Source organism: Pinus tabuliformis, chromosome 9, assembly GCF_031772625.1.
Source record: "Pinus tabuliformis cultivar Carrire ecotype Pingquan chromosome 9, CPIR1, whole genome shotgun sequence".
Classification (NCBI taxonomy): domain Eukaryota; kingdom Viridiplantae; phylum Streptophyta; class Pinopsida; order Pinales; family Pinaceae; genus Pinus; species Pinus tabuliformis.
Window position 1 is genome coordinate 1,684,836,897 of NC_142307.1, and position 10,198 is coordinate 1,684,847,094.

A 10,198-nucleotide genomic window follows, 5' to 3' on the forward strand; every position below is an offset into this window, starting at 1 on the left:
GGATAAGGTTGGAACACATAATACATCATTAAACTGACCATTGTCTAGATGAACAGTTCCAGTCCCTACAACACTAAGAGATCTATCATCACCAACATATATATTTTTGGTGTTACAATCATTTAAAGAAGAAAACATGGCTTTGTTTTTGGCCATGTGGTAAGAAGCTCCAGAATCAATGAGCCACTCATGAGAATGAGAAGAAGAAGATACATTTAGTGCATAGCCAAACTGAGATGCTTGACAAACACATGCAGAAAGTGCCATTCCTGAAGATGAAGTTGAAGTTGAAGATTGCTCCAAATGGATGATATGCTTCTTCATTGCTGCTTCCAAGGCTTCCATCTTCTTAAAGCATTTGGATTCTAAGTGGCCATCTCGATTACAAAAGTTGCAATGTCTATTAGTCTTCTTCCATTTGTTTTTATTTGTCTTATCATTTTGTGAAATGATTTTTCATTTTGAGGCGGAAATTGCTTAGGACCCTTGCATGGTTTAAGACCATTCCTTTTAGGATACAACTTCTTAGGATTCTTTGAATTTGGTTGCTGCTGGGCGGTTAACGATTTTTTAGAAGAGTTTCCAAGATGAAGAAGACCAAGGTGTAAGAGTTTTTCTTGTTCTCTTATTAAAGAATCACAAAAGGAATAAAAAAAAGGGGACTTGTAGGCTTGTCCTTAAGAAATGAAGGCTTCTCTTGTAGAATGGAAGGTGGAAACAAACACAGAATATGCTGGTCCCAACTTAGTAAGAATGAAGTAGATAAGGCTACTATCTTCTTTCTTAACCTTAACACCTTCCAAGAGAAGTCTAAGGGTCTTGAACTTGGACAAAAAATCTTCAATGCAAGAAAAATTATTGGGGTCCAATGTAAGCAATTCATTTTAAAGTTGATGGGCTTTAAGTTCATTTTTAATTCGAAAGACTTTAGTAATCTGTTTCATTGCTTCATCAGGAGTATCAAGTTCTGCAATATGGAATCTAAGATCTGGAGAAATAGACATCCCTATCAACCCACGTGCTTGGTATTGCCTATTTTCCCATTTAGCTGCCTTGTCTTCATCTTTCGGTTTGGTCTCTTGGCCTGTGGCTATTCTGTAAAGACCTTTACTTCTAAGTAAATCCACAATGTAGGACCACCATTGGAAGTAGTTGGTGCTGTCAAGAATAACTTGGCATGGACTTTCCATTTTAAAAAACTTGAAACTATAGATGCTGAAACTAAGTGTTTCAATGGAAAGATCTCGAAAAATTAGGCTATTTAAAAAAAAACGGTTCTAAAAACGGCTTCCGGATGAAGAAGTTATGGCTTTTTGAAGAAAATTTGATGAAGTCGCCGACGAAGTGCGGGAATGTGCGGAAATGAAAAATCCGCCCCCACAAAATGGAGACTTGAACCCAAGACCTCTACTCTCATAAATTAGCTTTGCACCAAGTGAGCTATACAAAGAGAGAGAGAGAGAGAGAGAGAGAGAGAGAGAGAGAGGGGGGGTTGATGCTTTGGGTTGCGTGCTTGCTTTGAGAAAGTTCTTTTTCCCTACAAAACAAAAAACACAAAACCCAACACGGACACACAAAAAAAACGAACCTTGCGGCTTGAAGTTAGCTTTAGCCGGAAACTAAATATTTTCAAAAACGAACCTTGCGGTTCGAAGTTAGCTTTAGCCGGAAACTAAATATTTTCCTCAATGTTTCTGATTTTCCGAGATCACACTAAGGCGCAGCGGAAAAGAGCATACGCATGAGAAAAATCCTTCCTTTATGTTTCTGATTTGCCCAGATTACACAGAGTCGCAGGGCAAAGAGCATACGCAGAAATGAAAGGTATAGATCCAGTAATAAAAAAAAAGCTAAATAAACCGAAAACCGAAATAAACAGAGAGAAAATAACTGTAAATTGCAAATAAACACTGTATACCTCCAGATCTTAAAAATGACGCAGCTAGGGCTACCGGAAACCTTTTCGCGTGAAACGAAAGGGGTTCCTCACTGGAACAGATGCTCCCAACACAACAGAGTAGTCCTCTCGGCCCGAAAGCAGTCAGAAATAGTAGATCTAGGAAACGGTAGTCGGATGCAGTTCTACCGGCTTTAGATTTGGATCACCAACGAACGCGACCCTCAAATAGCTCTGATACCATGTAGGAATTTACAGGGTAAGTTCCTGAGACAGAACACCAAAGGACACCACTCACAAACAGATCGCAGATCAATACACCAGTACTTTTGACGTGGTTAAAACCCTCAAAGAGGGAAACAGTCCACGGCCTAAGCCAACGCGGCCACTTCAGGCAATTTATTAATAAAAGAATGAAAATTTACATAAGCTTCTCTCATGAACGGTTAACCTACAAATGACCCTCCATGCTCTTTAAATAGAGATCATGGACCAATCGGGTGTTAAGCCACGGATCAAGTGTCGGTAATACCGAGGAGAGAATGAACCGTCAGATCACTACATATCGTGACCGTCGGATTGTAAGTTACAAAATGTACATAGTAAAGAAACACACTTTACCTAACTCTATACCTAACTCTATACTAGACCAAGTTGTACTTAACTATTTCCTATGTGTCGGAATATCCTAACAATATCGTTATGGGTATGCGTTGGTTCCAAGACACATTAAATGCCCAACTGAAAAAAAAGCCACCACCCCGCTTTAATTAACTGACACAATCAAACCCACCGTATATTGGTGGTTGGATGGGGATGGGTGCGGGTCCCTTGAAGCACGGGCCCACCCTCCAACATTGATATATATATATATAGATGAGTTATATATAAAACATTCGGTTGGGTTTTTAAAAAAATAACATATGTTATTTATGTATGAGGTTGTGGTAGGGATAAAAATAACCCCTAACAACCAATTATGGTAATTCCGCCTATACTATTACTTAAACATGAGATTTTTGCCAGAGCTGGGAGGAGAAGGACTACATGAATTTCGGGACAGGAGCAGGCACAGATTTCGAGGCAGTTTAATAATTTTTTAATGCAGGAACCATGAATTTTGCAAGGAGGCAAAATTTTCAACTTCTCTGAAATTGACAAATTTTATATGGATTTTACACCTCTCGTCGCCACGAACACGATGGCACTATCTGTTTTTCAATCTGAGTCTTGCATCTTCCACTCAATCCCAGAATGCACGCGGAACCATGATTTCAGCGAACACGCAGTGGAACCATGAGCCATGAAATTTTCCCATAGAGGTAAAATTTCACTTTGTCAGAATATGGTCAAGTTTATACTTTTTTTCATGGTTTTATGCAGGGATCCTAATGGTGAAATCAGATTTGACATCTGAGTAGCAGATTTTCAACGCATCCTTGAAACAGAATCCTTGAGGAATCCTAAGGGAATCTAAAAGATTCCTTGAGCTCTGAATTGTCAAATTCTCAGAATTCGGATTTTGGACAGTTGTTTCAGCGCTACTCGACGCCAAAATTCTGATGTTGTATTCAGTGTTGTCTTTATCTCATTTATCTTTCTTTCACTTTTCTAAGTGCCAGTGCAGATGTCCATCTTCATGTGCGAATAGTCTTCTTCTTGCGATCGATGCTATGAGATCGATGTTTCAACAAGCTTCAACACTTTGATAGCCTTTGCTTCAGATGGCCCTTGGTTGTGAGGTATATGATGTGTTCATGTACTTCTTCTTTCTGCATTATGTTGTACATATCCATGATTGATGATTGATGCAGGATCTTGCTTATTACATGTTGTCATGATTCCTTGCTTGATTTGATGCAGAATCTTTCTATGTGATGTACTTTTTGTCATAACTCTTTATGTTATGCTTTGAGATCCCTTGTTGTATGTTGTTGGGATACTCTTGTTGCCATCATGCATGTGTCTTTCTTTGGCATCCATTTTGTGCCATGTTAGCGGGATGCGTACCATGCTTTTTTTTGTGTCATACTGATAGGAGTCTTTTGATTGAGAGTTCTAGTTGTGGAACATCTCTTAGAGCCACTCCTGTGTGAGGGAATTATTTCTTATATGATCTAGACATCATCTCTGTGTACATCATCTTTATTGACAACGCATAATGCAGCGGCCTACACCATCTTGACACTGGGGCCTGGAGACGTAGTCCCTCCTAGACGAACTCCGTTATCAACGGCTTTTGTTTTCATGTGCTGATGATTGCTATGTTCCTATGTTCCTCTTCTTTACAGTTTGCAACTGTATTCATTAATGTTCCTTTAAAATGCAATTTAACACATCACAAAAGTAAAAGGTCTTGGAAGGGTCCTTCTTCACACCCAGACCTGGATCACCAGAAACCTGGTTCTAGCACCCCCCAATACTACTTTGGGTGAGACTGTAGCTTGCGCAGTGCAGGTTATTTCCGAAAGGGCCAACAATTAGGGTTTTGTTGGTTGGTGCAAATAACTCTGAACCTGGGTCAGGCCCCCTTAAGCCAAGAAATGGTTATGTTGCCTGGACTTGGGATCAAGCTGGGGAATGTGTGACGTCGAATAAGTGATTCCCTACTAAGAAGGAAATTGAGAAGTGGCTCAATTGAAAGGAACACACGTTCGCAACTGAAGAGAACAGAAACCTGTGGTTGTCTAGGGAACATTGGTTGAATAGATACTTATACTTAGATGAAACTGATAACTTTTTCTGTTTCTTCCCTTGCAAACTGCACGAGAGGTTGTCTAGATTGGAAGACAGTCAAGGTATGTGGAGACTTGATGTCCCTATTGTGTGGAATCACAAGTTGGTGAGACAATTGGAAGCTTCATAAAATAATAGTGCACGGGTTGTAGATAACTGGATTGATCGTATCATAGGAGGATTCGTCACCGAGCTTGCGATTGATATATCTATAAGTTATAGGGAAGCAGAGCACAAGCTCTTCAAGGGACTGTGAGGTAAGTATTTAAAATCTATGAAAACTTGGATTAAGATGTTGTTGTGTGAAAAATAGGTTATGCCATTACCTTGATGTTTGGGACTACGTGAAGTGGAAAACCCTTAAGAAGGAACGAAGAATTGGGCTCTGAACATATTCCATTATTAGGATCCTCTTCAAGTGACAATGAAGGAACGATTGTAAATACACTGTGAAGTACGTTATAGTTGGTAAATCAGGGTATCCCGCGGATACCTCATCCATCCACTCTGCCTCCACTGCAAAAAATTACGCCTTCACCTCCACCTCTACCTCCACCTCCACCTCTGCCTCCACCTCCACCATTCAACATGGCGAATGCAGCGAAGATGCCGATCTTCAAAGGGGTAGGCAGCAAAGACCCTGAACAATTATGGTTCATTGCAGATGCTGTGTGGACAGTGCATGAGATCATTGATGATAATCTAAAGAAAGCACCGCTGGTCATATCATTGTAGGATAGAGTGCTGACCTGATATATCAAGTACTGTCAAGATCACCTTGTCGTAACGTTGACAGATACTCAGCGAGCATTGAACCGTGAGTTTAAGAATCTTAAATATCAAGTGTAGTCTGTTACAGAGTTTAAGGAGATAAATAAAGTGGTGAATGAATAGTCGTGGGACTTCGATCAAAGGCTAAAATGCCTGATCCGACAAGATAATATGAACATCACAGACGAACAACACAAGGATTGGTACATTGCTTCGTTTTTGCCTCACCTAATATTACCATTATCGTAGCAGAAGATAGCCACACAAGCAGAAGCTGTGGATATTGCAATGAGGTTAGAAGCCTCTCCAATACAAGATACGAACATTGGAGTATAAATTATTCACTCGTAGCTGGAAAATATTCACCTGGAGTTGCATAGACTAAAGAAGGGAAAGGAAGCCTAGCCTAAGGTGCACAAGCATGATAAGGACCATTACTCAGTTTATCAGAACTATCTTATTGGGGGGGGGGAGGGTGATGTCCCCCCGAAGTCGGAAAATACCGCTGGGCCAAGCATAGGAGCAGCACCATGGTACGCTATATGTCAGTTTACAAGACAACATGTGACGGACAATTGTCATCTACTACATAAGTTTGTACAAACCCCTTAGCAATTGTTTTTCAATTTCTACAAATCTGTAGGTCATGATGAGCGCCATTGTCGAAGTTATGAATTAATGATGGATAGAAACCCTACCTATCGAATGCAGGCATAAAAGCAACCTCCGGATCAGGGCGCAGGTGCAGCGTGAGGAGGATTCCAAGGCTAAGGACGAGGAAGAGGAGGAGGGGTTGGTAAGGTCACGGTCAAGTTATTTTTTATAACTGTGGCGAAGATGGAAATTTTGTGCACGACCTTCTAAGCCCAACGCATCCTTCATGTCAATATTGTAGATAGTTCATCCATATGATAGAACATTGCCCAATTCTTATAGCGAATATGCAAGAAAATAACACACAGACCCAACAACCTATGCAAAATATCTAGATGATGAGGGCTGAGCCTCACGAAGAAGATCATAGCATCAATATCATAACACACAATGTTATGACCACATGCGAAGATAAGGGGAAGCGGCCAGAGACCAAAGGATGGGTGCACAAGGCCGCTGAAAAGGAAGTCAGGTTTGACCTCAACTGGGCTAAAGAAACTTTTATGGAGGCTAAAAAGAATTTCATTGAAGCTTCTACGTCTGGTAGTCAAATGAAATCAACTAGGAATAATGAAGTGCAAGATGTGGATCCTTCGTTGTTATCCACTTTCCTGAAGACCTGTATGAAGTTGCTACACAATAAGAACTCAGTAGAGTGGCTCCAAGAGCTAATAGACAATTGTGCGGGTAAGATTAAGGTTCCTTTAGAACAATGCATTGTAAGGAAGCTAGGTAAGCATAAGAAGCGGATAGAGGGCGAGATGAGGTTGATTGCGTAGATAGGAGAGTATGAAATGGACCAAGTAATCTTGGATCTGGGGTCTGATGCAAATGTATTGCCTAGAGAGACATGTGAAATGATGGGGAGACTTGCACTGCAATGGTTTCCTATACAGCTACGCATGGCTAATCAATAGAAGATTATTCTTATGGGGCACCAGTATGGGGTAACAATGGACATTGAAGGAACGAGTGCATTGGTGGACTTTGAATTAATTGAAATAGTCGATGACAACAATCCTTACCCTATGCTACTAGGATGCAGTGATTAATCTGAAGAAGCGGAAGATGACATTTGAGAGGAAGGCACTCAGGGTTATTCTGCCACTAGACCTTACTAAAGGAGCGTGCTATATTGAACCTGTTTGAAACTTTTTGGAGGATGATGATGACCTATAATAGATATACAAGATAATGGTACGAGACGAATATTGGATCAACCCTAGTGAAGATGGACAGATCACATGGGATAGAGACAACTCCTATACCTTAGATTCAGATGAGGAGCTCAAACATTGTCATAATAGGTTGCATGAGGTCTCTACACTATGTTGCAATATGATGAAAACATCACTGCGGTGTGTATCCACAGAGGTAAGGAAACTTCAACATTATGATGTTTTAAATGATGTTAGTCTCTTTTTGGATGAGTTTGAAAAGGAGGTGCCTAAGGAACATCGATTTTAGGCACTAGAATTGGCACTACACGCTATGCCCACCCGATGGTGGGGTATGCATAAGGAAAGTTTTGCTGGCTGGAAGGAATACAAGCAGATGATGAAGTTGAGGTTTCTATATGCTAATACCAGGATGAATGAAAAATTCAGTGGGAAGGATGATCCATGCAAACGCTTAGCGCGATGGACTAAAGCATGGGGTGAAGAACCTTAGCCAAAATGGGTGCATATCTTTTGTCACACCTTAGATACTATTCCAATGAATTGGTATTTGGAAACAGAGCTATGCCATGGGACGGTCGAATGGATATCTTGAGGGAAATCTTCTTATTAACTTTCATCTTTGAGGATGGATTTGAATACATTAATGAAGCACTACAAGAAATTAAGGCCACCATCTTTAGAATGCTTGAAGAATTGGTGAAATGGGTACAACCAGACTGGAGTACACATCTGCGCCACGCGGTTGAATGCTATAATGTAATTCCTGAAGAAGAAGAAGATGATCTAAGAAAAATTAACATTCCAGAAACTGAAGGTCAACGTGAGGTTGAAGGACATAAGACAGAGAACCCTGATGTAATAGAGCCGCTAAAAACCCGACAAGTAAATATTGGATCAGATGCGGAACCTAAGTTCACATTGATAGGAGACTATTGGGATGAAGATACTGTTGATAAGGTGGTCGAATTGCTGCGCGAATACTAGGATCTATTCCCAACAAAGTTATCAGATCTGAAGGGTATGGTAGGAGATCTCGGCATAATGAAAATTACTCTGAAACCTAACATGAAGCCTGTAAAACAGAGACCTTGTCAGCTCAATCCAAAGTATAAAGAAAAGGTGTGCAAAGAAATGGAAAAAATGTTGAAGGCCAGAATTATTGAACCAGTTGAAGAATCGAATTGGGTAAGCCCAATGGTTTTCTAGGAAAATAAACAATAATGTGAGATTAGGATATGTGTAGATCTCAGAAAGCTTAACGATGCATGTGTTCATGATCCATTTCCAACACCATTTACAGATGAAGTTTTAGATAATGTTGGTAGAAAAGAGGCTTATTCATTCACTGATGGGCTCTCAGGGTAAAATCAGATTAAGATCGTGCTGGAGGATCGTAGTAAGACAACCTTCGCAACATAGTGGGGTTGTTTTGAGTACACAGTAATGCCATTCAGGCTGAAGAATGTGCCCGCGATTTTCTCCAAGGTAGTAATTGTGGCATTTAAGGAGTTTATTCATAAATTATTGGAGGTATATTTTGATGACTGGATTGTGTTCGGATTGGTGAAACACTATGTTTCAAGTCTGCTCCTCATGTTGGATACATGTCGCAGATACCAGATCACACTGAACTTGAAGAAATGTATATTTTGCATGCCTTTTGGAACTTTTCTCGGCCATGTAGTATGTAAGCAGGGATTGATGGTGGACCTTGCAAAGATAGAAATGATTGTGAATTTAGAAGCTCCCAATAATGTTAAGAATTTGCTTGTAATGCTGGGCCACATAGGCTACTATAGGAATCTTATCAAGTCTTATGCCCAAATAACCATGCCGATGGAGAAACTATTAAAGAAGGATGTGAATTTTTGCTCTGATGAGGGCTGCCAGCAAAGTCTTGATGTGTTAAAGGAAAATACAGTGACCGCACCCATCTTAGTATTTCCAGATTTGAAGAAAGAATTCCATGTGCATGTAGATGCCTCCTGTATTGCGTTGGGTGCGGTATTGAACCAGCCTGGCGAAGGTGATATTGATCATCCAATAGTCTTTGAAAGTAGGAAACTATCAAAAGACGAAAAGAATTATTCTACTACAGAGCACGAAGGGCTGGTGATGGTCTATGCGCTGAAAAAGTTTCGTCATTATTTATTGGGCGCACATTTCAAAATGTACACAAATCACTTTGCTCTCAAGTACCTCGTCAACAAGCTTGTGTTGGGGGGGGGGAATATGTAGATGGTTGTTGTTGTTCCGAGAGTATGACTTTGAAGTAATAGTGAAGCCTGGACAGTTGAACATAGGACCAGATCACCTAAGCCGAATTGAGATAGGTGAAGAACCAACCAATTTGGAAGAAGGATTTCTAGATGCGCAACTCTTTACCGTATGTGTTGCAGATGACTACTTTGCTAATATCATTCAATTTTTTACCATAGGTACAACCCAAGAAGGCTATTCTACTCAATAGAAAAAGGAATTAGTGGTCCTTGCAGCTGATTTTTCTGTTATAGTAGGAAATTTGTATAATATGGGAATAGATGAAATATTGTGCCGTTATGTTCCAAAGTTTGAGCGCGCTAGTATCCTCACCGAGTCACATGAAGGAGTGGCAGGATTGCACTATGCAGGTAGAGTGACCACGCAGAAGATCTTACACGTAGGGTTATGGTGGCCAACAATGCATAAAGATTCTAAGGCATTTTGTAAGGCATGCGATGCCTGTTAAAGGATGGGAAAGCCTTTGCAAAGAGATGAATTGCCCTTAAACCCTCAGGTTTTGTTACAAGTATTTGACAAATGGGAAATTTACTTTATAGGTCCGATATAACCACTAGGAAGGAAGACAGGCGCGTGGTACATCATTTGTGTGATGGAGTACTTAACCAGATGGGTAGAAGCACAACCAGTAAAGGATTGTACTGCTACTACATCTATGAAGTTCCTATTTGAATACGTC